Here is a 24,372-nt window from a genome sequence, read left to right on the forward strand (position 1 = left end):
AGAGATGGTTTTGATGCCTTCTGTATATTTCTGAAGAGGGAAGAGAGAGGTAAATAATTCCTTGATAGGGTACTAACAAAGTTAAAATTTCAGTAGTGTATTCTAATATTGAAATGTTAATATTGAATGTCTTTTTCTCAAAAGCATACAATCAACAAAATAGATGTATTACAGGCATTGGTTCTTAAACTGAAACAAGATATATAAATTCAGAAAATATCTATTTTCTCAAAATTAATATTAGCTCAACACTCACCCTTTTTTCTCCTTCATATCATTTGCTCTTGCAGGTTTCTCTTACAGATTGGGGGAATAAAAGTTGCTTGTTGTGCTGAATTGGAGATATTTAACAATGTGGGACATTAAGAAAAGTTTCTTCACTGAGAGGGTGGTCATTCACTGCAATAAGCTCCCCAGGGAAGTGGTCATGGCACCCAGCCTGTCAGAGTTCAAGGAGCATCTGGACGACGCTCTTAGTCACATGGTTTAGTTTTAGGTAGTCTTGCAAGGATCAGGGAGTTAGACTTCATGATCCCTTCCAACTTGAGATATTCTATCATCCTATCATTCTATGAATATGCATGAATTCCACATGGATACAACAAATGCATACTCTCTTTCCAGCACAAAGAAAGAGGAAGAGTGTTTGATATCGTCTTAGAGGCTAGCAGGTCCGAAAACATGTTTTGACTGGTAACAGGTCTGAGCCTTCATGGCCCACTGCCCTTCTGCGACACCTGCACTGTTCTGCAGCACAGCTGGAGAAGTCACAGTGCAAACTGCTGCCATTCACAATAAGTCTCCCTCCAACCCTGATGGAGTAACAGTATTAAACACCAGCCAGGCAGGCTGGCAGCAAAGTCTTGTGGCTTTTTTTTTTTTTTTTTAAAATTGGTTGGAAACAGAAGTGCTGAGGTACTAACAGGATGTAGAACCTCCTGTTCTTACCTCTGCTGCAGAGTGGTTCCAAAGAATGTTTATCAACATGGTGATAGGCACTTTATATATATAAATATATATAAATATATATATATATAAAAAACTCTCTTTCCAGCACAAATAAAGAGGAAAAGTGTTTGATATTGTCTTAGAGGCCAGCAGGTCAGAAAACAGTGAATTCCTATTTGGTACTGCCTTATGACAGAGTGAGAGAGCAACTACACAGTGAAATTGAGAACACTCACCTCATCCATACTGCACAGTCACAAGTTTGGTAAGGACCACAGTCAGAAATGGTGCATGTATCTCTTGGAAAGAGCTCATTGTTCTTTTTTATTCAGGCAAGTCAAGAAACAGTGCAAGTAATCCTACAAACACACTAGATATAGAGACAACTAGACAACTGCCTAAAGCTGAAGTTATTCTAGCTTTACAGAAGAAATGAAGGGTTCACTTTACCGAACTTGGTGACAAGTTTTCTGAAGTTCAAATCATCTCCACCATCTAGGGAAACTTTATATCATCTAATATTACTATTAGTATTCAAATATCTCATTTGGAATTTAGATTTACTGAATCTGTGGTATGTCTTGTGCATCCTACAACAAACATTCCATATTTATAAATATCTGTGCCTCTTCTGCCTCTTCTTTACAACTTGCCTTGACAGAATCACTCCTTTAATATCAGGATATCCCATATCATATTTTCATGACTACCAGGAGAGAGAGGGATAAAAATTTCCTTACACATTTGAGCAGCACCTTTAACAGAAGCTATTCTCTGAAATGATAGCTGATTTTGCTTGTTTGTTTGCTTGCTTTTCTGTTCTGCACAAAGTGAATTTCCTTACATGAGAGCTTAGGAGACCTGTAGGGATATTGCTGTCCACTACAATGCTAATTTCTCTCCAGCACACCTGTACTTCTGAGAATAACCATCAGAGACGGAAAAAGGAGCTTCTTTCTCTACAGCTATTCCAGAAAATTGCCTTGCTGCTAGGAAATGCATTGATGCTAACTGGAGACAGCTTCTATCATATTATTTCATACTACTTCCTCTGTGTAAAACAAGTGGAAAATAAGTAGTCTTACTCCAGTTCCATGTCAGTATTTCCTAAGGTCTTCTTCCAACATCATCTTCTGCTTAAATCTCCCTATTCCCTCCTTTTTCTTTATTCTTTTCTTTTAAAAATAATGCTTTTCCTCTTGAGTTATTGGTATAGTTCAATAGAATTACTTCAGTGAGAGTTTCAATATGATTATTTTGATTTTTAAAACTCTTATTTGAAAATATTTGAAAGAAGATTTTTGGTTTTTTTTCTCTCCAAAGGGGTCATAAGAAGTTTTTTGGTTTCTTGGTTTCTTACTTTTGATGAAGTTAGTTAGTATACATGAGAAAGAAATTTCTTGTAGTTATTCAGCAATATTCAAATAGCTTGACTAAATTAGTAGCTTTTACTTTTTACTAACCAGAATTCTTTTCTGTCAGCAAACATTTAAGAAACCAAATTCCTCATGTCATTCTTCTCCAGTCCATACCTGTGAATAAAGTTTGATCAATCAATACGTGGATTTATGTCATTCTTCAGATGAGCTGTATGAAAGAACAGCTCACTAGGTTGAGAAAGCTGTGAAAATGGTTTTTTTTGAACATCAGCATAATGCAGTGTTCACATGCTTGGTCATACGTGGCCACTCTTCCAGGTGACATTCATACCCACTCTTTAAAGACCAGTCTATCCATTATAGTTAAAGGTCAACATTGAAATGGAAAAGAAATTTAGGAAATACATTTCCTGTGATGGTAACTGCTCCTTCCACTTGAAAAGATCTTTCTTCCTTCCCATTATTTTAGGCCTTTCGTTATTTTAAACCTGCATCAGGTACTGGGAGAATGCCAAAGTATCTCATTTTCCAATGTTACTATTGCAGTATGGTTAGTCTTTGTCACCAAGAACAAAATGGTTGTGGTCCTCATGAAAGATTTTATTTTCATCATATGGCAAATGACAGTTAACCAGTGTTTCTTCAGAGGGCTACAACAGTTAGATAGATGAGGAACTTTACATGCTGCCATGTTTTCCTGTAAGGTTTATATTTAGGCATCTTATTGCATTTTTAACTCAATTGAATCTGTAGGGCTTTTTACAATTTTTCTGTTCTAGTTAAATTTCCTTAAAAATGTTGCCATTTAACGTTTCTGGATTGTCGTTATTTATTGTACATGGAGAAGCACAGTTAAATGTATATGTTTACAGTACTATTACTTTTAAAGAAGAATCACATGAAAATTACTAAAGTTGAGGATTCCATGGGTAGTGTAAACAACAGTGGTGAAAATGTGCGTTACTTTTATTAAATCTGAGATTTCCATTACCTACCACAAAAACATGAGGACTTCTATAAAAAGCAGAAAAATGCATCTCCTCATTTTATCTCAAAAATCTTTAAAGAATTATTTATTCTTTTATTTCAAATGATTTTTATTCACAAACAGAAAGTCCTTGAAAAATACACTTTCAGTCTTTCTAAACTTGTTCATTTATTTTGGAGCTTTGGACTCTGACAGATACCCTTCTTGCTTGGAAGGGAAAGAATTTATTCCTTAAATTATCAACTTTCTCAGAAGTTTGTAAAATTTTGTTATCACATTTCTCTTCAGGTTCCTAATAAGAATGTCCTGTGTAATGCAGTTCTCCAGAAAGCGTCTATTTTCTATTTATAACTGAAGCAGGTATAAAACATAAAGACAACCTCTTCCCCCAGCCTCCAGCTTTGAAAATTTGCAATCCACAAAATTGTTCAAATAATGTGCTGTGTCTTTTGAATGATTGTCTCTTTTGAATACTTGTGGGTTATTATCTCTAACTAAAATGATTGCCAAACAGGCATTTTCTCTGAAGCTCTCTTGTCACAGATTTGCCTGTCCTTTTCTTTGTCACATTCTTTTTTAACTATCTTAAAGTTTGTTCCATTTTACTAATTTGCAGAGGTCTAATTTCTTCTCACTTCCACTAATTTCTTATAATTATTGGACTCTCTAAATTTATTCTAATTCCAGGATTCTGACAGATATTGTCTCTTCTTAATTCTTGTTCTCTTTTTTAAAGATGGGAAACTTCAGTAATAAAAATTTCTCTCATTACTGCTTGTTAGAATCCCACAACATTTTTTAATCTATTTCATCTTTACCATTTTCTCTTAGAAATTTCTGAGAGGTGCCTGTATAATTCTTGTACTTTTATGAGGTCAGAGGATATAATTCTGCTCAGTCTCCATCTGTACTGTTTGCTTTTTGATTACCAGCATATTAACACCAAATGCAAGTGATGATGGCAGCTGATAGTTGAGAAGAATTTGGGAGGGAGGATGTGTATATATTGTGTATTGTGGTAGTGAACATTATGTGTGAGTTCTAATTTCAAATTTCCTTGTTTTTCAAATACTGTTCAGATCTCACGATTCTAACACTTTACTAGCTCTTTGTGTCACTTTCTTTTTCCAGTCCTCAACTCCTGTGACTCACAGGGGGCAGTTTATGGCATTTCAGCAGTCTCCTGCTCCCTGAATTTATTAAGATACCTTAAAAACAACAAAAAGAAAAGAATTGATTCTGCCTGTGGCTCATAGGAAAACTATTAATTTTCATTCCTCTTTAGGTGACCTTTAATCTTCCTCTTCATTCTTCAGAATATCTCCTAAAACAGAAGTGACTTTTAACTAATAAAGTGACTTTCATTTTCTCAGTTAGCTCTTGTAGAGATCAATGTCCTGTGTGTGTATGTTATTCCTAGTTATTTTTTATCTGCAACTTGCAAATGGGTTTCTTTTACGGTATATTAACTGGTATATCCACCTGTATTGTTTGTAAAACCTTCTTTTCCTTGACAGACCCATTTGGACCTGTAATTTTTATAGCTACAATTTTTATTGTCTCACAAATCCACAATTTATCAGCCCATATTCTCTTAACCTTTTTGTTTCTACAATGTAATTCCAGCCCTGTCAGACTAAGACCTGCCAATACAGTGTTAAACTATAGTAACAAGTGTAGAGTTTAAAACTGACCTTCTTTTTTTACAATTAAGAGATAATAAATGTCTTGGTTATTTCTCAGTCTCCCAATATATACAGATTACTTTTTTAATCTTCTTTTATAATTTTCTACAATCTCTAAAATTAACTTTCTTAACCATAGACCCAAACAGCTAAATATGTCTTCACACTACTCCTCAGCCCTGGCTGCTTCCTCAGCTCAAATGCTGACACCCTGTGATGGTGAGGAACACCCATCCCCTCCTCACCTTCAGCATGAAGTTCCACCTGGAGGGTTTCAGTCTGCCACCAGGGTGAAGAGGCAGTGTGGTATCAAGATACCAGTGTTTGGGCAGAACTTGTTCCAGGTCATCCTCCTTCTCCTTTCCTGTGTTAATCTATACATATCTCTCTTTCCTGTGTTCTTGGGTTTAGAGTTATGCTTTTCGATACCCACTTTCTTCATATTTGTTACCAATAGTAGTACTTTTACTGTTTTGCATATTATTGTTCAGTTATACCTAAATTCCCTCAAACAACCACAGCGTCATGATTTTTATTTACCACTTTTCCTTTCCTTGCTCTGCAATGCCTTCTTTGTCTTAGATTTAAAAAAAATTAACCTATAAAATCATGAAACTTTTCACTTTCTGGCAAATTTGGCTCATAATTTTCCAGATCATTTCCATTAACTTCAGTTTCTGTAGGATTGCATTCCTTTCCTCTTCTTTTTGATCTCTTTCTGTTCTTGATATGTAAAATACATTACAGCGTGAACTCCATTGAAATGAAAGTGTCCTCTGTCTTTCATTTATTATTTTAAGACAGGATTAGTCTCATTCAGTTCTTTTATTTTTCCCATAGTAGGCTATAGTCATGAAGCACATGTGCCTCATACCCTCCCAAACTAAGACTTTCCAGGCCTTTTCAGAATCTGCTATTTTGAGCAAACTTACTGTCATGGTCTTGAGTTTCTTTGAAAAGGACTGTTGAAGGAGGCAGTTTGGAGACCCCTGGGAGCACTGGCCTTACTGTTGGTTTTGTTGTCAGATGCAAAAGACAGGAGATTGTTACAACAGTTAACAGAATCTCTCACTCCTCTGTGCCTTGTGGGAAACAGCTAATTTTTAGATTATTTCTTCCTTTATGTTCTAAATCCACTTGATTTTATTTTCCAGATCCATACCTAATTATAGTTTTGCAGTTTTTAGTCAGCATCTGTAGATTACCGATCCTATTCCCAGTTCCTTCTAATTGATTTTAAACCTATCAAATCCTGATTGCACTGGCAATTTAGATATCAAATTACTGACATTAAACCAGAGAGGAAGGGGTAGTTAATTTTCTCTGGGATATACATTTTAAGGGATTGCAGGTTGTGCATTTTTCTTCATCTTTCAGTCACAATAGATTTACTCAAGTGGTATGAAGTCAAAGCTCATTTTTGTATAATTCTGGCAGTATTTTTCATTTTGTGTAAATCAGTAAGTTTTAAAAACAGTCTGTCTTATTCATTACACTCCCCATGATTTTGTTTACCACTCAGCAACAAATTAGAGAGAGAAGGGGTGGAAGGAGACCACAAGAGAGAGAACACAGCTTGTTCTATAAATTGCAAGACACACAAATAAATATTTTGATAACTGAATGCAGTTCTAGTTTGACCAGCTGCATTCAGTAGAGCCAAACTGAAAAAATGTTTTACAAAATGTCCTGGAAATTGATGTGTTCATTAACTACTCCAAAATTGTTGATGGCATACAAGAAATGCCTACAACTCTCTCATCCAAATTCCATATTTTCCGGGTTGACTATTTAAAGTTTCATCCAGTTCAATATTTTCTGTCTCTTCTTTTTTTTTTTTTTCCTGCACAAATGGAAAATATTTCTCTTTCCCTCAGTCCCCAGCCCAAGGTAAGAATTTATCTAACTGAATGAAGAGCTCTCTGCCTGTGCTACTAAACTTGTGAAGCTGGTGAAGGGAAACAGGAATTTTTAGGACACAATTAATCACCTCCTAATGGAGATAGCTATAGTGAGGCAGGTGAGTGATGAATGAAGAAGCCCATATCTCTTTATTAATCGTAAGAAAAGAGTAGGATGTCCAGGCCAGACATAAGCTGCAAGAAGAATCCCCCATATGTCTCAGTTATACTTATGTGCACAATAAATAACATTAATTACTGGTATATGCATATGTTCTTGAAACTGAAAAGGATCATTATAATCACATAGTCTGATTTTCTGCATAAGCCAGACCTGGTATTTTATGCAATAGTCCTTGCACTGAGCCAAAAAATATCTTGTGACCCAATGAATAAAGTCCATTTTTTCTTACCTGCCTTCGTCTTCCTCTAATATCAAACTTTTAGACTATCTTAAATGTAAAGTCTATGACCAATGTTAAAAATCTTATGGTCTAAGGCATTTCCATGACACAATTAGCAGGTTTACTTTCTGCCAACATGTGCCCCCTACCCAAAAATGTGTACTGCCTACTTACTTTATGGTCATCTTTGTAAAACAACATAACCTAGTACTCAAAGCCCTGAAAATCACTTTATATTTCCAAACTTAGGGAGAAAGTAAGATTGTTCTGGGTTTAGAGTTACTCTATTTTTGGTATTTTATATATATTTCACTATACTGTGGAACTGCTTTTGTTTTGTCTTTTTATTGTAGTGCTAAATTTGGCATTAGGTTTTAATAACTGTGCAGTGCTTTGAGACCATGCTGAAAGGTATTTTATCAATTTAAGTTACTATTCTATTATTATTTTGCCCCAAGGCTCACCTCATTTTCAGCAAAGCCCACTCATTTTTTTGTGGAGTCATCACTTTTTTCCTCTGTTCATTCACCTTCCCCTTTCCCCAGCCTTTTCTTTCTCATTGAGAAGAGCCAAATGAACAGGTCTTTCTAAAGCGTGGCTCCATCCAATGGCATTATTCTGCATTGTAAGTTGCCTGGTGCCATACTCCCCAGAAGCCAAAGATATCAGGTGTCACATCTGCATGTATCCTGCCTTTAGGAAATAGGAGTATATGAGACACATGAAGGTCCACAGTTGGGATTTTGTAATGGGTTCAAAAGTACTCAAAATATACATCCAGACTTTGAAGTATTTCATCCCTGTTTTCATGACTCTCTTGGCTACCAAAGCTAGATTTGGGGAGGCTGGGAGAGTGTTTAATCTAGCTGTGAGGGATGAATTTCTTACATGTCATTTATGTTAAGGAATGCAAAATCTCACTGAATCACAAATCTCTTAAGCGTTTTCATGGGAGAGGAGACCTTTTCAGGTCCTTGCCTTGACACTTTTAACTAAATTATCTCAAAATTCACCTGTGGGCCTATAAATTGTGAGCTCTGCTGTTGTCACTAAGGACACAGCTTTTTAGAGTGAAGATGAAACTTTCAGAAACAGGGAAACTCTGTTTTGGCCCTGACAGCATGGGGAATATATGGCCTCATGGCATTATTCTGGATGAAAGCTAAAGTCAGTCTAATACTATCAGTATATTTTCAAATAACATATACTGAAGGGCAAATACAGGACAATGATAAATATCAGTTAGGGGTACAGAGGTTAAGAAATCCTGCTAAAAAAGGACATGAGCTTTTAAAGATCACAGAAAAGAGGAACCACAGAAACAGAAGTTCAGAAAGAGAAAGTTCAAGTCCATTACAGAAAGCAAATAGCATGCTTGGGCCATGGGCCCAGTCATCATTATTCTCAGCATAAATACAAAATTGGTTTTAAGCCTACATCAGTAAAATTAGGCTAGTTTAAGTGGTAAGGGAATCTATCAGGTAAGAAAAAGCCACAAATCTATAATTTCTAAACTAAAATTCTCTGACATCACCAAAGAGTCATAGAATGGTTGAGGTTGGAAAGCACCTCTGGAGGTCATCTGGTCCAACTCCTGTGCTCAAACAGGGACACCTAGTGTCAGTTGTCCAGGACCATGTCCAGATGCCTTTTGGATATCTCCAAGGATGGAGACTCTACAACCCCTCTGCACAGCCTGTGCTGGTACTTGTCCATCCTCACAATGAAAAAGTATTTCCTGATGTTCAGTTAGAACCTCCTGTGTTTCGGTTTGTTCTCATCGCCTCTTGTCCTGTCACTTGGCAACACTGAAAAGAGCCTGGCTTTGTCTTTACACACTCTCTTCAGGTATTCACATACATTAGTAAGATTCCCTCCATCAGCCTTCTCTTCTCCAGCCTGAACAGTTCCAGCATTCCCAGCCTTGCCTCACACAAGAGAAGTTCCAGTCCCTTGATCGTCTTTGTAGCCCTTTGCTGGACTCTCTCCAGTATGTCCACATTTCCCATACCGGGGAGCCCAGAACTAGACCCACCACTCCAGGTGTGGCCTCACCAATGCTGAGCAAAGGGGAAGGATGACCTCCCTCAACCTGCTGGTAACACTCCTCCTAATGCAGCCCAGGATGCTATGTGGTCCAAACAGTAATGGTGTCTGACAATCTGTTACAAACCAAACTTTATTGAGGCAGTAAGAAAGATGAGCAACGATGTGCCCACGCAGTGACTCATCAGATCACCAATAGCAAACACAGGATCATAAACAATGCCTTGGCTCTGGCAGCTGCTAGGGATGCTTAATGTCCAGGTCATCTGACAGCCACAGTCAATTGTGCAAATGCCTTTTGAATGTGGGTAAAAGTCATGCCACCCTTTGGCTCCACCAATGGTACTGTGATTTGAGAGAATCATACTTCAAGTGGCAGTAGCATGCACTACATGTCATTTTAGATGATGTGGGTGACATCCTGCCTACATGCCGATGATGGACAAGGGACAAGGTGTCAAGAGGCAGTGTGTCATACCATTAGCCGCCTTTGCAGCCAGGGTACATTGGTGGCTTATGTTCAACTTGGTGTCCACCAGGACACCCAGGTGCTTTTCTGCCAAGTTGCTTTCCAGCTGGGCAGCTCCCAGCATGTACTGGTGTATGGGGTTGTTCCTCCCCAGGTGCAGGACTTTGCGCTTCCACTTGTTGAATTTCAGGAGATTCCTGTCAGCCCATTTCTCTGGCCTGTTGTGGTCCCTCTGGATGGCAGCATGACCCTCTGGCGATTCAGCCACTCCTCCCAGTTTTGTGTCATCAACTAACTTGCTGAGAGTGTGCTACCCCATCATCCAGATCATTAATGAAGACATTAAGCAAGACTGAACCCAGTATTGACCCCTGGGGTACACCACTAGTTACTGACCTCCAACTAGACTTCATGTCACTGATCACTGCCCCCTGGGCTTGGCCATTCAGACAGTTTTCAATCCACACCACTGCTCATCCAGCCTACACTTCATCAGCTTCTCTACAAGGATGTTATGGGAAACAGTGTTGAAAGCCTTAATGAAGCCAAGGTAAAAGATATCTACTATTCTCTTTTCAAAGGGGAGAGAAAGGACTTTCAGAAAGTCTTTGTCTAAGTCTCTGATGGAAGCCAATCCATCAAATAAGCTGTTTTATGGTGTGGAATAAAAAAAAAGTCATTGATAAATTGTCTTTTATTGTTGCCAAGAGAATAGACCTGCTGGCCCTTCTTTATAGAGAGAGGGAGAAAACTAGACTCTTCCAAGGTAGTCTATTTATAGATTGCAAGTGGGACACTTATATTGGATTACTTACCTTCTAAAAGTGCTTTTCTCTCTACAACAACTACAAAGACAGCATAGAGTACAGTTATATTTTCGGACCTCAGCTAATTTCCTAAAGCTAGATTGGCTGAAACCAGGCTAAAATTAAAAGTGCATTTTTCACCACTGCATACCTTAGCATTTCGCTGCCTCAGTGTGTTTGAGTAGAACAGTTTAACATAATTGCTAGTCATTTCAGTAGCATGCTGAATACTGAGATGGTATTATAATATTTGCAGATGATGCAATTACTTAAATGACTAGGACTGAATTATCTGTCACTAGCCTTTCTTGAAACAAAATATGAACTATATAGATCACTGATCCAACTTGGCATTTTCTGTACAGTGTACTCCCTGCCTGATGCCTATACTGAGCTTTTATCGCTGTTGACTAAAATCCATGAAAAACACCAGCAACAGCAGCAGAAAATTCTCCAGTGGATTTCACATGTTGATTTCTCTTACAGAATCAAAGTCCTGCTGAAGAGAAGACATAAGTCTGGGGTAATTTGGAGCATTTAGAGTTTGAGAAAAAAAGAATATAGTTGTATAATGAACTTGACTTCTGGTCAAGAGGGCTTTTTTTTTTCCCAAGAGGAAACTTCTGAAAAGTTTCCTGATCTTTGTTGGGACATTGTTCTATAGCAAAATCCCTTAGATATATTCTCTCATTCAAGAAAGGTTTATTCCATTTTTACACATTTTGCTCTGGATTCCCAGTTCAGAGAGAGAAAGGAAGAGGCTCAACCACTAAATTTCATCCAGGTAAGAGAGATGGCTGTATCTTTCTTGAAGTATCTCATCAACCATGTGCCCAGTCCCAGACAGAAAACAGAAGTGAAAAGGCATGCAGACACTTATCAGTCTTGAAAACAGTTCCTTTCATTTTTATTTTTTTTCTAAAACAACACATGAGCTTATGAAGGAGCTCTTATTTTATCCATATCAGTTTTCAACCCTCAAAACAAAGTCAAGAGCTATGCAAACACTGGACATTTTTTCTTTGCTGCAAGTCCAAAATACAGTGGGATGAGAACTAAGAGAATAGCTTTTATTCTCTGCAGCTTAAAGACAGCTCTATCTTTGGCATGGAACAAGCATGGAGTAACTTTAATAACAACACAAGACATAGTGCTGTAACCCAGGTTCATAAGTTTCTTTTTCGTTGCCTTCAACAAAACCACCACTTAAATCAAACTCTCCTTAAGAAATGCTGATCTGCAGAATATTACCAGATGGGTCTCCTGCTTTCTGAAGAAAGGGGGAAATGAGAGAGCCTCATGTTTAACGGCATATGAAAGAAGAAATACAATGTGTAAACTTTCCACTGACGGATATAATAGTGTTCTCACTTTTAAAGAAAAACAGTACTTCCTAGCAGGAGGCCTGCAAGAAATTTAACAATTACTCAAGATTTAGTTGTACAGCATGGCATTTTCGAACATGTGCAGAGTCTGTTATTTTTTGTAATTAAATTAATTTAAATAATAAATAATGTAATTAAAATACATTTGGACTGTGCAATCCCTAGGGCTGGAACTGTGTGCGGAGAAATGATGCATATTCAATGTGAAGTTTAATGAGTAAGAAAATGCAGAATCCTGGAAATCTGGTAATGTGCAATATAGTTTTGGCACCCTCCCCCTTCTCCCCCCTTCCTTTTCAGAGTAAAAGAGGGCCCAATTTACAGAATCAGGCTTTAAATCATTCACAAGTCTCTTTTCCTAAAAAGGAAACATTGCTAGTGTTTAGAGGTTTTTTTAGCACAACATGTGGTTACCCAAATGTTTCCCTACAATAGTCCTAGTGAAAAGTGATAGGAAATTGACTCTGTAACCCTGTAATAGCAATGTTTACTTTACCCTCATCAGAATTTTACAGACTATAGGAAATCATTACTTGTCTCTTCGTTACAAGACTGATCCTGATTAAAAACTCCTGCTGAGATTTTTAGAAGAGACTAATGTTGTCAGAGTCTTGCTTTTAGGCATCATCACTGTTCTTGATTTTCTGAGGGTGGATGCTGAGTGTTTTCTGAATATCAGTCTCCATTAAGCTCTACAACAAAAACTGAGGGTCCCCAGTCCCTCTCCCTGACTTGCTGAAGATTTTTAGTTTTGGCATTGCCTGTCAGATAAGCGCATTTATATCTCTGTGATCCAGGCTGCTGATCTCATGCAGAAGGACTTGGCTCTTCAGGCATGGTTTTCCCCATGACTGGATCAGGCACAGCGTATGACCCAGCTAGATCTGCCTTTGTGCAAGGGACAGAACCCATCTTGGAGGCACAGTGGGCGGCTGGGGCCAAGAGATGCGAGGACTTACAGTGCTTAAGCAGGAATCCTTCCATGGTTTGTTCCTTTGCAAAAGGACAACAGGAGCCTTATGTGTGGCATCTTGTCTTCTCTGGTGGCCGGGTTGGGATGGCAGAACTCACATGAGCCTGAGCAGTCAGTCTGAGCCAGAGCTGCCGTCACCACCATAATGGAACAGTAGCCATGATTAAATGGCAGCTTAAGGGGGGATCTAATATTCTGCACACTTTGGTGGGCTGCAAAAACTTACGTTCATGCTGCTGACTTTCCCAATTTCATAGCCATCAAATATTTAACATTTTCATGGAGGGGAGGGGGGGGGGCTTTCTGTGTGTGTGTGTTTTTTCCCCCCATAAAACCCCAGATTCTGCAGCCAGGTAATCACAGGAGAAGCTGAGTTTCTCCTAAAAATTGTCTGCTAGGGTGATTGATGAAAATTTAAAACCCAGAATTGTAAAGATTCAAATAACAGATGAAAAATAAAAAAAACCTTACATCTTTATTGTTGTCTTAAGCACTGATGATTCTAAGGCCTGTCTAATGGTTTCAGGAGGCCTGAGTCAGGGGTTTGAAATCATTAGCCATATTGATGCCTCTGAGAAGTTAATGCTTAATACCGTCTTTCTTGTTGCTGGCCAAAATTACTGTTCAGCCTGCAACTTTGCTTATAGACAAAAGAGTCTTTATTTCAAGTGGTAAAGGTCAGGGGTTTGGTGCTGAGGACCCAGGAAAATATCCTGACAGATTAATATGGTGTACACATGTCTATGTGGCCGCTTTCTGTTATATTTAGCTATTATCAGTATTTACATACCAGAGTAATTCAAAATTTGAAATAAGTGATTACAGAGCAGCTAAGGAATAGCCCCTCGAGTGTTTTAAAAACTCCATCAACAGTAATAGGCTGTTCACACGTCCTTTTCCATCCCTGCCATGCCAAATATTGCAAACTATAAACTTAAGAACTTCTTAATAAATGAAAGTAGTGACAGGTTTAAAGCTCTTGTGATTGTTCAGAATAAGGTGGATTCTGTGGCTGTTTCCAGTTTTGGACATGACGCACAAAAGCATTTTGAATTCTAGCACTGACTGAGCTCACTGGAAACTTTGGGTACCTACACCAGCACTGGGCATCTAATGCTTTTATACACACAAGAGTGGGACCCCTTCCCTGAATACTTCACCCAATATTGTTTTTATTCTAGTGTATTTTTGATGAAAATTAATATAATGTACAATAGATGACAGAATGATATTTTCACCATTTAGTGAAACGTAGTCACTTGTATTCCACAGCGTTGTTTCTGTGTTGGGGACATGGAAGGAATTCCAAGTGATCAGAAGGTGGCAGCAGATCTCTGTTTCATTTCTCCTGAGGTGATTTCAATCTCTGTAGCAACTCAGAAAGAGAGAAAAGAAGAAAGGAAGGAAGGAATAAAGTTTAAAATTAACTTACTGAGGAAAAAAAGGTATCTCAATTTTAATGCCACAGGTAGCTATGAGAGGACTGCCTCTCACCTCTGCTGATCACATTGCACTAACTCAATACCATGTCCCTCACCCAGTGCCTTGAAAATGCAGCAGAGAAGGGAGAGCATCCCCACCAGGATAGGGGCACAGTGTGAATGGCAGCCTGGGAAGTGGCAAGCCGGCAGTTGACCTTAGTGAATGCATGAGCAATGGCAAAAGTGGCCTCAGCTCTTGCACTGAACATGTCATCATTGTAGTCTTTACTCACACTGAACAAATGCAAGTATACAAGCCTGATGCATCTGTAGTTGAGAAAATGTGTTGGGTAATGCAGCTCTCACCCCTTCCAAGTGCAGACTCCCCCATGTCTTCCCATCCCCCATGCCTTTTCATCCCCTCCGGGAGCAATGCCTGGACAGATGAAAAGGGAGAGTCTCTTTTATTCAAAGGCAAAAGTTGCTCCTTCTTTCTGTGAACTGTGCTGTGGAAGTCTCCAGGGCAATCACAATGGATCCTCCTCAGATGGCAACCCTTCTGTTCACACAGGGCTCTGCAGCAGGCAGTGCCCAGGCCATAGCAGAGCCAGTGCCGGAGGCAGCACTTCTGGGAACAGGTGCCCATGGCAGCCCATCATGCTTGCTTTGGGTGCTCACTTGCTGGAGAGATGCCTGCAGCCTTCTCATCTCCCCTAAGAAAGCAGTGACTCATATGATTTCAACTTCCACATTTCTGTGAATCCTGATGGCTGTCCCTGCAGAGCCACCCCCAAACAATCCCAGCTAGTAATAGGGACAAAGAAAGAGAAGTCATTGCTTTGCCTGTCCATGTACTGCCTCCTCCTGTTTTTGCTGCACTGCCCCTTTCCAGTACACTTTTCCCCCCACTTTGATCTGTTGATGCTACTTACACATTACAACTGCTTCAGTCTATGAGCCATTGACACAGAAGGTTCACTGTTAGAAAAGGAAAAGAATTTGAAGGGAAAGGAGGGAACTGCTTAATAACAGCACTAAAAAGGTCATAATTAATGATTTGGCTGTAAAGGTGAGAAGCTGAAGCCCAACATTTACTAAATAGTTTATTGTTAAAAAGGGAAACTTCATCTGTGGTAATATTTTTAAGCAGGTGAGGTGGAGCTTACCAATGAAAGGGAAGCTTTCTTTTTCTAAGTTGAGCTTAGGTGTCAAAACACATTTTAAACAAATTTACTTCCACTAGTGCAAGGCAGCTAGTTTTGTTTGGGGACCGTCTCTGATTGTTTTACTTAGTTTCTTTGGAAATAAACCAAAGCACCAGTTTTGATTCATGGGTCCTTAAATCCAAAGGGGAGTGACGTGACCATCTCATCTGACCTGGGGCATGGCATAAGCCACACTGTTTCACTGCATCAAGTCCAGTGATGTGGGTGGTTAAGTTGAAATACATCTGTTAGGAAAATAACCAGGTTTGACTTAAGGACTTCATGTGAGGTAGTGAAGTAGTTGTGATGATTAGTTACCAGCACAGTTAAACGTTATACCTTATTTCCAGTTTGGATGTTCCTAACTGATACAGGAAAGGCAGCAGCTACAGAGTCACAAGGATAGGAAACAAACTGGCAGTGACTTGATCAAAAAGAGCATGAGCTGTATAAAGTAGGAAAGAGAAAAACTTGACCATCCATCAAGATGTTGCCCATTACAGTACACCATGAACTCCATAGTTTTCTTCTGTGTCTGCTGTTTGCCTCCTACAGAAATGCATCCACCACGAGGAAATCCTTGAGTCCTCAGTTTGTCAGTCTTCAGAACTTTGTTACTTTGTTAAATATATTTCATTGGACAATGTTAGAGAGACAAATCATAATAGACAAGAGCAAAGCACATCAGCAAGTTGACAGTCATCTTTTCCTTCATCAGCTTCTCATGTCAAGGAACCCCCACTTCCCCTCATCTCCTTGGATTTTCAGTGGATACCATCAAGCTCGACACCAGTGTTGTCAGAGAAGTTATGACACACGACTCTCCGCTCATATAACTAAAGCCAGACACTAGCTTTTAGCTTTAAAGTCTTTTCATTCCATTTAATTACAGTGTTAATTTTTATGATGGTTATTTTAATTTACTGTGAGTATAATTAAACATTGAATATACCTTGTAGCAATTATTATAAAAATTGTTCTGTCTCCTTCCTAGGAGATGGAGAGAATTCAGAAAGACTTTTTCTAGCAGATCCTTTTAAAACATCATCTCAGTTGAAATGGGGGAAAACACACAAAAAGCCCAGCCACTGGCATGAAAAAAGAGGAAAATAATGAGACAAGCAATTCTTAGCAAAAGTTTCAAAGGGTAATGTTGTTTGGTGGGGCTATGCCAGAATAGTATTACAAAACCTTTCAGAAAAACTTACGGGAAGAAGCTCATTTTTTAGGAAGAGGTTGTCACTAGTGGAAACAGTGCCAGTATTGTAAAAAAGGTGGTTTTGGAAAGGAGGTTGGAATCTAATCATTCAGATCCTTGAGGTAGGAAGAATAAAGGGAAGAGATTTGGAATAGTTTTGTGCCAAACTAGTCAACAGATGGCTCAGGGCCAGGACTCAGCCTTTAAGGACATTTTTCTGGCTTGGGGAACACTGGCCAGTCAGCAACTGGCCTGTTCCTATATCATGTTGTATGAGGGAGAAGGTACAGATCTGGGTTTGGTCTGGTCCATTGGAGCAGCACTGTAGCAATATGTCTATATCTGTTTGGCCCCATAGCATCTGGCTGGGAATAAAAATAGCTTTTAGGATATGAAAGTTGGCCATCCATGCTTTAGAGGATGAAAGAAACCCCAAGCAGGTGTGAGGGGCAGACTCTATGGGACACTGAGTGCACCTCAATTAATTCAAACTGAAACTGATGTGAACTGAAGACACTTTGCCCCTCTGGGGATTAAATCTGAGGTAAGAATAAGGGCCACTTCACTCCTAGCATCTTTTGTCCAGGATGTTGATTTCCTTTGCCGTTATAGTTATGACATGAAAGCATTTTCATACACAAAACCCTTATTTCTGAACTGGTAACAACGTGAGCCGGTTGCTACTATTATTTATAGACTTAGTCGTACTTAAATATTTGCTTTGTAAGTGTGACTAAACTCTGCTTGGCTACTTTTGTAATTTCAGGCTGGACAAGAAAAAATTCCCACTGTACTTTTTACAAGTGGCAAGAGACACATTATTACACTCAGCACCATGGAGTAACTAACACAAACACTAGACACAAGGTACAAGACAAAGTTCAAATTAGGGACGACAAAAAGGTATTATAGTTTACACCGGTGGAAACAACTTGTAGGTCAGTCTCCTGTCTGCTCATGTTGTCTTTACACACTCATTGTATTGCATTGACTCCAGTCACATTTTTCCTGATTTAGAGTTGTGCTAGTGAATAATTGTAGCGAGGCTATCAAACTCTCCAGTGTATCAATGTCAGTGAAGATTACTGCCTCCAGTGAATTTAGAAGGTAAGAAGTAGTACAGAAGTTCCAAAATGCATGGAATAACATCTACACTACTAATCTGAAGCATTGTATCATCTGCTAAACCAGACACTAAAGAATACAAGTTCTCAGCCTTTAAATATTAGGAAAGTATTCATATCAAATATCCTCTCTGAATAGGATGACTTAAGGTACTCCTTTTCGAAAGTGCTGATGGCCCATCAAAAGTTCAAAGGTTATTTTCCTGGAAATTGGGAAAGCACTAGGAAGTCCTGATTACCTCTTCCAAGCTATGATGCTAACCCAAGCCGTATCATCAACTGACAGAAAGCAGAGTGATTTCACCAAAGGGCCCTACTGAGAAATCCATCCTGCCTTAGTGCATCCTGACCTGAACACACCCACCTTCAAAACACGCTGCAAAGCCCATTTTTTCTGAAGAAGAAAGACCATCTGGAACAACAGGATAGGAAGAATTTTGCTATTACTTTTCAGCTACTGTTGTTTGTATCTGAGGACTATGTTGTTTAGCAGTGAACCACTGGTGATACAGCATGACACAAAACTCCGTTGAAGCTTGTTAAGGTAGGCTGTACACCAGTGCTGAGAAGGCTGGACAGACAACGAAAACAACAAGAAACTAAGAATATCATAGTACCTCAGATCAAAGGTCCATTCCATCTAGTATCTTCTAAATGAACATAAAAAGTACAAAATGAATAACAATACTTTTGTGAAACACATTCCCAGTCTCTATTGATTTATGGCTCAAGAGTTCCTTTGCATGTGATAGCATCTTTGCATTTAAATAAAATAAAGCTGTACAGCCTGCAATGGAGGGAGGGGGGGCAAGCATTTAGGAAAAAGGATGGCTGAGGACATAGCAGAGAGGTTGAGAGCAGGAGGAGACAGCAGGTGCATATGCTGGTTTCAATAAAATGGGACACTGACCTCAGGCACAGAGAAGATGAACCTGTGAGCTACTGAGAATTGGTATTCGTCTTCTTACTCATAGCATTCAGTAGCTCTCCTCGTATAAACCCTTGTTAAATCCATGGGACCATCTACAGAGTCCGGTATTACCCCCTTATTATAGCAGGCTCAGAATCTGTCCCAAGCAACCAGAAGTTTTCCTGAGTCTTATGGATGATGTAGCCTGGATTTTTTCTGATGTCCACTTGAGATGATGTGAGCTACAGTGAAAAATTTTTAAATATGCTCTTTTATATATCTACCTTTTACTAGTAGAAGCAATATTTAGAACAGGGGAGGACTGGTGGTGCCAAGAATGTTTTACTTCACAGTAAAAAGGAAATATTTTAAGAGTACTTTATATGGCAGTAAAGCAGGGACTATTTAAACATGACATCCATATTCATAATGAGTGCACTTTGATCTGTAAACAGTCCTTAAAAATTAAGTAGGGATCTTGCTTTTAATAGTCCATTTGCTAGTCCTGACCTACAGGTGTGCACAAAGAGAGCATGTTTCCTACTGCAGTCAATTGACTTCCCCTGATTTACAGCATTTTCAGTCCCTTTCCATGTGCTCCAGAGGTTTGAGTTCCATTTTCGATTTGGACCTGACTTGGATTTATTTTATTTTATCCCCCAACTACTCCAGGCAGCAAGATAAGAATTACTTTCACACATGACTCTTTGTTTGCATAACACTTGCTTCCACTTAGTAAGAAATACATGGTTATTTCAAGTTACATTTCCTTTGAAAAACAATGGTTTAAACTGAGGTGTGAAATGTTCCATTGCACTCCTTGTTTTTCAACCTTTTTTAATATGGAGCTTCAAGTAAAATCTAAAGGAGTGATTCAAGTTTTATACCTACTTCTGTTTGTGTTGTTTCTGTTGTTTCTGTTGTTTCTCATGAAGTTTGTACTAAATGGTTATTTTTAAAGACACATTTCATCCAAAGTTCAGTAGCTCTATGAGAGGGCCATGCACCACTGCTATGTGCTATCATTCCCCTGGGGACTTTTCAGATGTGAGTCTCCATGCTTCGGATGGGTAGGGATGAGAAGGTGGGAAGCAGGGGCCATCCCTCTTAGCCCACAGAAACTAAAGCAGCTGTGATGAATTTGTTGTGACATTCACACTACTTTGGGAAACCCTTCTGAGAGAGGACTGTGGGACAGCTAGGGACTGAGGAGCTGATAATGCTGTTTGGCTATGTAATCAGAGAGAATAAAAGATAATAGGAAATTAAAGGGAATCCACCTCACTAGCTCTCTCCAGCAATGCCTTCTAGGCATAACAGGTAACCTTCTCCAGCTCCTCACTTCTGTTATATGCCGTTAACTTTGCCTTTTTCACTCCTACAATAATTTATGGGAAATCCTACAAGAGAAACCTGGCAAAATGGTTCATTATAGCACACATTTTTCCAGAAGGAGGTATGAGTGTGTTCTTGCTAAAGAAAATCAGAGTACAGGAATTACTCTGCAGCCCCACAGTCAGCAACCAACCTCTTACCAACAAAGCCACTGGCAGCCCATTGCCTGCAGAAGGTCCCTTCTCTAAATCTGAAATCCAAATACAAGAATACCAGAATCCAAAACAGTGACTTTGATATATAAGCTAACTTTAACCAGGTTATTTAATTATAACTGTCCAGTTGTGATGGAAAGGAGCTTAGCATAGATGTTACAAGTCTCTCCAGAGTGTTTTGAAGCCCTCAGCTGATGAAACCCACGTGAACACAGGTATAGTACTGTTTGTTGGTTAGGGCAGTAGCAAGTTAAAGCCATCTCAGCTACACCTGCACCATATCCTTGGACTCAGTGTCTGTGCATCCCTACAATGCAACATCACATCCTGATCCTTCTGGGTCCTATTCCTCTTGGTACTGACATTTCATACTGCCTGTGCTCGGAGTCTGTGCCCTGCACCTACAGGTTTTCTTTTGTCTGAGAGTCCCAACACACTTTTTAAATACAAGGTCTCAACAGGACTATCTGTTCATAGCTGGATGTAAAACCCCCTGCAGCCCAAGGCTCTTCAGTCCTTTGGCTGAAAGAGAAGATGGACTCAATATCAGTGAAAATCTCACTAACTCAGGCAAGCAGTTGGAACTGGCCCCATTTTTACTGCAAATGGGCTTACTTTTAAGTGACACAGAACTTGTTTACTTGGTTTGCCATGCCTGACATAAGTTGATGGCAAAGGTTTAAGTGAATATGGCACTTGGAAGCTCATGCGAAAGAACAAATTTTTAAAGCGCTTTCACTGGAACAGCAACAGAAACAAGAAATACATAAATAACTCCTTATTTATAAAGTTGCATAAAACAAAAAATGGCAGGTATCTCAGCTTTACTTTTCATAAGATGCCTTTCAGGAAGTTAAAACAGAATCACAACTATGGGAAATCCCACCCTACCTTTTTTCTCTGTGTAACAAGAATTATTTAGAATGTTAAACTTTTAAATTAAAAAGTGACCTTCGGCAATTCTTTTTAATTATTCAGAAATTATTTTTTATTTATCCTTCTTTCATATTTAACAAATATCTCTGAATTTTTCCTGGCATGAACACAGAACATTTTATATAGGCTTGGTCCGCATTCACATCAGTATGGATATGGCGGTGGACGTGTGGTTTCCTTCTGAAATAGTTGAATTAGTACAAGTCCTAGTGGACTCTTACCCTAGGATAAAGACACTTTCTCCTGATCTTATTACAGCAAGCCAAACTTCAGTAGATAAGGCCTTCATATGTGTAGTAAAAATGAGATGCTGACTTTAACAGATCTTAATCAGCCTATTAAGAACAGGCTGCTTTTGCCCCTGATTACTTAATTGTACCATAATGAAGGAAAATATCTCTCTCCTGCTAAACTCAAGGCCAATGTTCATAAAAGATGGGACAAATACCTGTAAGCTACAGACTGTACCTTGCAGGAGGTCCTTGAGCCAGGAAAGGAAAGAAGAAGGATAATGAGGAAAAAGCAGGAATGCATTATTTTGTCACTTATCATAGACATCAGAAGAGAAAGAAGTTAAAAAAACTGAAACCTAAAGCAGTAGCTGTAGGCATGCTCTTGCTAATTCAGATTGTTTGCTATTCATTTCAATTTTAATGACTCACTAAGGTGTGTGACTACAACTAGCTATTATCCTTTCAATAATGATGTTTCCAAGACAATATCTGACTTAAGTGCTCTCAAAATTTAAACAGGAGATTTTTGTGTTTTGTAGTTTTATCTAGGTGAAGCTTCATATTTGCTTTCCATACCAGTCTGCTCACAACATAGCTTTACCGCTTTTTCTCAGAGGGATGCTATTTACTCCCCTGTAGGAACAGGTACATTCAAAACAGGGATCTAGGAACTCAGTCACCAAGTTTTGCAAGTTTATTCAGCTCCCAGAATTAAATCTTGCAGACAAATTGGACAAAAAAGCACTTAATTCGATGCATACAGGACTGCATTGTCTTACAATGTGAATCCAAACACTCAGTGTAGTAGAGCTAACTGGTAGATCAGATGGAGTTGGGTGAAGGGAAATGGGAGGGGACAAAGAGAGAGAAAGAAGCCATAGGAAATCTCAGACTCCAGTCTGAACATCAAAAGTTGTTCCTTTGTATTTTGTTCAATGATTGTTTGATATAAAAGGAGTATTTACGTGTTTTATCTGAAACTGCCATTGAATAAAATGCATAAACAGGACACTCCTAGGAGAAATGGAGATGTGGTCTTCTGAATCCTATCAGACAGGCAAAATTGAATGTGGGCCTCCCACATCCTGGTCAAATGCTCCTAGCTATCACCTTGTTGTACAATGACTGTGCTCAAACCATCTCCAGCTGTGGCCACTCTGTGATGTGTGATGAGGCTTTCCTCCTGTCCAAGGGCTTTCAGTGTGCTCCTAGAACATAAGCTTGCTTGGTGGCTTCAGGGGCCTTTAGCAGTGGAAGACCGCGCTCTGAATCCTCCTCAGACTTTGCTGTGAGATAGTACTCCGTTAAACTGTGCTTCTTAGCATGCAGAGAACTTTGATTTCCTGGGAGCCTTCAGTGAGGAAAAAGTTGTGATATCTTCCCAGCTGGGGGCAGCTCAGTTAACATTTTCAATCATTTTTCAGTTCACTTTAAGTGACTAATGCCTCATTTTGCAACCTGGTCTCAAGTGTTGTGTACCCTTACTTTTGGACAAAGGATAGAGGAAGCCATGTCGAAAGTCATGAGTTTGAGAAGCAAATGGAGAAAGAAAATAAGAGTATGTTAGGTAGTAAATACAGAGCTAATCAGATAACATCAGGTGCATTTCAGCTTGTAAGTTGTGCTTTAACCATATTGTATTAACCATCCAGTCTAAATACTCCTTTGGACACATAATGTTTGAAGCAAAAAAACTCGTAAATTGCACAGACTACTAAACTGCATCTGTTAGTACCATTTCCAACTGCAACTCAAAAGGAACAAGTAAAATCATAGGATGTGGAGTTTTTTCAATACAAACCATGCACAGCTGTTAGTTATTCCCCTTGCAGCTTTGACAGAACATCAACTACAGCCATTCTATAGCTTTAGGATGATAAATCAGAGGGGCCTATGGAAGGAATGGACATCAGTAAGACACAGAAAATAACAAATGAGTTCTCCTTTTAACTTTCATGTTGAGATCTGCATTGTCTTGTTCCCCAAAGCTACATAATAAGGACACCAAGCACACCACTGTTAGAGTTTTCAAAGTTTGCAAGGTGCACCTCTGCGTATTCCAAGCCAGTGATGCAGCTACAAGTGCTCTAAAACACACTGTTGACAGAGAAAAAGTAATGAAATGTAAAAAATCTTGCCTCCTAGCAGCATATAGAACCACATACACCAGACACTACAGACTCCTCACTGGCATTTTATGTGTAGCAATAATGTGTATCATAGAAAATTAGGAGTCAGAGTCAAAACAGGTATGGCTTGCTTACAAGGGTTTGTCCTCTGTCAAGGAAATTGCTGCTGGAAATAAATATTTTGGTGTGTTTTTTTTTTCAATAGGATAATGTATCTCAGTCCGGTAAAATCATTCCAAATTTCAAAAATAATGGTTTTAAAAAGTTCAAGCAGTTCCTCATAGTCCCCCATCCTGCTCCAACACACATATTTCATCCATATAAAGGAATGCACATCAGACTTTTTTTTTACTTCCACCCTTTTACCAATAGATAAGATGCTCTTTACTGTCAAAAATAAAATCCATTCTGTCTTCAGGTGTTTGTGGTCTCAGGTAACTACTTGCATATCTAATTCTTGCTTCTTTCAGAATTCTGAGACAGTGCTTTTTTATCTTGTAATCCATGAAATGAATGAATCAATATATTTTCAGTAAAAAACGTCTTCAATATAGGAACAAAATATCATAGGGCAGGGCACAAAAGTAGTATGGAAAACAGCCCCATGACATAATACTCTCTGAATGCAGACCACCAAGAAGAAAAAGTTGTGTGGAGATTTTTATTATTCACTGTCATTCCT

Source organism: Strix aluco, chromosome 2 (genome assembly GCF_031877795.1).
Source record: "Strix aluco isolate bStrAlu1 chromosome 2, bStrAlu1.hap1, whole genome shotgun sequence".
NCBI lineage: Eukaryota > Metazoa > Chordata > Aves > Strigiformes > Strigidae > Strix > Strix aluco.